We start from the raw sequence: 4,703 nt of genomic DNA on the forward strand, positions 1-4,703 counted from the left end.
CTCCAATGTCTTCTAACAATGTCGTTCAGAATACAGCTATGACACTTTCAAAGCGGCGTGTCCGTCTTAATTTTGAGAAATACGATTGTCCTTTATATGGTGTGCAGTTTATCAAACGCACAAACTTGCCTTTGAAAATCGTGTCATCAGAAGCAGGCAGTAACGAGGACAGTTTTTAATTGGAAAAAGATCTTTTAGCTTCTGAATCTCTCTAACAAAGTATCCCATTTTTTTCGTTCTCCACTTGCGGGTTCACAATCCTTTACAATGACAGAGAGTTACGTTCAGATTAAGAACCAGGAGTCATGTGAGACTGATCGAAATCGCCGTGTCTAATCATTGCTTTGGAGTTAACAAAATGTTTTCATATATATCCATTTCACTCCCACGATCTCAATATTAATTCTCCTCCCTCTCTGTCATACATTACCTATAGCGTTAGTTTTGAGAATTTGGTGTTAAATCAAACAATATCCCCCAGTTGATTTTTCCTGATTCTCATTACCTGTCTGCTTTACAGTGTAATGATAGTGCAAAGAGAAATTACTTATTGGTTACTCCTGGGAGTGAGAGGGATATTTACAGTTAGTTATTCATCACTTCTCGGGTTTATTTGGAACCAACATAACAACCAGCTCCCAGTTGGCTTGTCAGCTCAGTTGGTAGAGCACTGCAACGGTATCGCAGAGGTCATGGGTTCAAATCCCGTACACGTCTGAATTTTTTTCAAGCCTTATTTTCACTACTGCTCAGGTAGTGTTCATTACTGCAAAGATCGCTTTCATATTCACTTCTTTATCCGCAGTTCACATGGATGATTTTCGTATATATTCACAGTTATTCAAAAATTAACATTGAAGACAAAAATGATTAACAATTCACAAAGGGTTTAGATACCTACAACACAATGTGTGATGATGATCGAAAGGAAATCTTACGGGAGGAAAACGTGGAGCAATACACCGGAGTTGTAGATCTCCGACTTACTCGGATAGAAATGCCGAGTCCTCCATCAAGATCTAATCACATTCTTACCTGGCGCTTTTTGATCCGGGAACTCAAATCTGATACCGATGTTGAAACTGACATGATCAACTCATGCGACTGATTTTAGAAATGAAGATAAAGTTTTCTCTTTTCAGTGATCAAAATGGCAGTTCGTTAAGCCTCAATAATGTTTTGATTTAAGAAATTTTTCCATCGCTGAAACATTACTCCAGGCTAGAAATTAAGGGATGGCCATCTCACAATCTACAATGAACATGCATTATCATTTCGACAGTTTCTTCTTTGACGGAGAACAATTACGAAAAATAACTCGCTAATTCATTTGAACAATGAGGTTCTAAAGAAACTGTGGTGCTGCGTTAGTGGGGGGAGTATAACAAAATAATTTTGGTTTAACAAACTGAGTTGATAAAGTATATCGGCCACCGTAGAGTTTCGAAACTGACGTTTCAAGCGTTAGCCCTTTTTGAGGGCGAACGGAAGAATTGTGGGTTGTGTGTGTGTTTATATGCTGAAAAATGGAGCTACGCTATTAGTGGGAATGTAGTGACGAGAAAACAAGAATAAATATGTTGAATGAAGGGCGTTCGTTGATACCGTTCGGATTAAGAGTGCCGATTTGAAAGAGAAATTTTTGTTCAAGAGTTTTGCAGCTTTCCGAACTGCATAGATGTAAGGAAACGCCGCAGAGTGCCATGTGCTGCATAGAATGACAAGAGAGATTAAAGTGTATGGAAACTGGTTTGCATGCGTCCTTGTCATTACTTTCTAAGTCGCGAAGATGTTCTCGGAGTTAGTCACCTAGTCATCTTTCTGTTTCACCAATTCATCTCTTTTTGCAATGAGTGCACGTTCTACAATAGATAACATTAGCGGGGGTGCACGTGAAATGATCAGTAATCTTAATGGATTGTTTGGCTCCCGAGATAATTTTTATGTCTGCCAACATTTATTAGTATACTGTTGCCAGTGTTTTTAGGTTATGAAATGAAATCATAAAAAAAAAAACTTGGCCAGCAATCACATCACGATATTGCATTTGGCTGATTTATAATTCTCTTTTCATAAGGCAGTGACGAGAGGTGGGTGGTCGGAGAGGGAAAAGGGTGGGGGGTGGGGTGGGAGGAGAATAAAATGACAATGTTATTTCTTTTCATATAAGAATCATGAATGGCACATCTAACAGAAGAACTTGACAGGTGGGATGGGAGGCATGAAAGTAGTGGGGAGGGGGTTGGGGGGACGAGAATCAAAAAGAGGATGCCTTTTTTATTGTATATAAGAAGTATGAATGGCACCTCTAACAGAAGAACTTGGCAGGTGGGAGGGGAGGCATGAAAGTAGTAGGGAGGGGGTTGTAGATAGTCCAGTCATGCTGTGATACTTTATACGCTTCAAACAGACAACACTTTTTGGTTTATTTTACTCAATAATTTACCTTTACACCCTAATATCAGTATGCATATTCTCCATGCTGCTCTCTATACATTTTTCAAGGTGCAGATAAGGAGAATTTGTTTAACAATCAAGAGTTTTTTAAATGATGATCACTTCCTTTATTCTCATGACCTTAGTGTTTGATTCATAGGTGATATTGTAAGGAGAAATTCGATGCTAATCACTCCAAGGGGTTAAAGGGCAAAGGTTTCTTTTCCAAAATCCCCACCCCCCACCCCAAGGGATCGAACTCTCATCTTAGAAGAGCAGTGTTACTCGTATACATTATCGTGTTGCATAGGAGCGCAGAATCCGAGAAAGGAGTTATCCGGAGGAAGTAGGATTTATTAGAATGGAAAGGATGAAATTATTGCCTTGTCTCGTAGTATTTCCATTAATTAAACCCTTACCATGTACAACTTCTAAAATGCTGTTGTGTAATTAAAGTGAAGGAAATTGTGCTCTAACAAGAGAATACTTTAAAGACCTTCAGACAAGCAACAATTGGGGGATCAGGATATATTTGCACCAGGTTATTGTTGTCTGAAATAAGGTGCCAGTGTTTCATAAGAATCTTTTTGACATTCTGGTTAGCAGGGTTGAAAGTCCTAACGAACAGAAAAATATTTCTTCCTTAGCTCAAGATTCTTTAACCGAGTTTGTTCTCATTAAGCGTAGTGCCTCTCATTTTACAAAACCCTTCTTAACCGTTTAGCCCCTAAGAGTGACTAGCATCTAATTTCTCATTACAATATTACCCTTTAGTCACGCACTAAGGTCATGAGAATTATGGAAATGATCAACAACCACAGAAGCTCTGGATCATTAAGCTAATTCTCCTTTGTCAGCACCTTAGGAAATGTATAGAGAACAGTGTGGAGAGTATGCATACTGATGTTAGGGTGTAAAGGGAACAGTGTGGAGAGTATGCATACTGATGTTAGGGTGTAAAGGGTTAACACTGAGAAGGTGGCGTGAAGATAACTGTGTGTATCTTGGAACGTTTCTGTCGGCTTTTAATATGTTTAAACATCAACGATTTTGCTATCGGTAAATCTCGGTCCTTGCGGTTCTATTTACATTAAGCGTTGTTTTTCACTCTGGTGATTAAAAATACTTCGTCTACCTAATAAGTCTCTTTGACCCAAAATTAAGATTTGACTTGCAACTATTTATTTTGGTTAAATATAAAAATCTACTAAAAATTGATGAAACTATATAAGACTTCGAAGACCCTCAAAAGACAGGTTTAAAGCTGGTCGGTGTCTCTGAGTTATAGCTTTAAGAATTGCACGACATTCAGAACTAAGAAACGAAGGCAGATTTAGTGTGGTTAACTTAAAGCTTGAATGCTGCAAAGCTCTACATAGACTGGCAACACCGATATCAGTGATATAACTATTCCCCAGATTTAGTGTGGTTAGCTTACAGCTTGGATGCTGTAAAGCTTCACATAAACTGGCAACACCGGTATCAGTAATGTGTTTCTCCATTAGATTTAGTGTGGTTAGCTTACAGCTTGGATTCTGTAAAGCTTCACATAAATTGGCAACACCGGTATCAGTAATGTCGTTCTCCATTAGATTTAGTGTGGTTAGCTTACAGCTTGGATGCTGTAAAGCTTCAAATAGACAGGCAATACCGGTATCAGTAATGCGATTCTGCGTTAGAGTTAGTGTGTTTAGCTTACAGCTTGGATACTGTAAAGCTTCACATAGACTGACAACACCGATATCAGTCATAGAACTAATCCCCAGATTTAGTGAGGTTAGCTTACAGCTTGGATGCTGTAAAGCTTCACATAGACAGACAACACCGATATCAGTCGTAGAACTAATCCCCAGATTTAGTGAGGTTAGCTTACAGCTTGGATGCTGTAAAACTTCACATATACTGGCAACACTGGTATCAGTGATATAACTACACCGCAGATTTAGTGTGGTTAGCTTACAGCTTGGATGCTGTAAAGCTTTACACAGACTGGCTACACTGTTATCAGTGATCCCAGCGATCACTAGACTTAATGTGGTTAACTTCCTTACTACTAATCTATTAATAACATCAACACATTCATCAGTCAAGTAAATGAAGACTAAGTTCAGTTCACACACAAGACAGTGTTCATTGTTCAGTGAATAACAGACTCGTTGTATTCCAGACAGTGTTAGCTGTGATTCGCTAAGTTTTAACTTCTCAACTGTGACGAACTTATCAGAACATTTGTGTTGTGCCTCTCCAGCTTCCTCTTTATTTAGTTC

General features: G+C 38.7%; 1 pseudogene across 1 annotated transcript in view; it reads right to left on the reverse strand.

Annotated features, from left to right (window-relative positions):
* Positions 1-3,515: 3,515 nt before the first annotated feature.
* The window catches only part of LOC149043492 (uncharacterized), a 26,113-nt pseudogene continuing 24,925 nt past the window's right edge, over positions 3,516-4,703 (reverse strand). The window contains exon 6 of the transcript XR_016187882.1: positions 3,516-4,703. This exon is cut by the window's right edge and continues 1,628 nt beyond it. The product of XR_016187882.1 is annotated as an uncharacterized LOC149043492 (transcript).

This window comes from Pocillopora damicornis, chromosome 6 (genome assembly GCF_964200805.1).
Source record: "Pocillopora damicornis chromosome 6, jaPocDami1.2, whole genome shotgun sequence".
NCBI lineage: Eukaryota > Metazoa > Cnidaria > Anthozoa > Scleractinia > Pocilloporidae > Pocillopora > Pocillopora damicornis.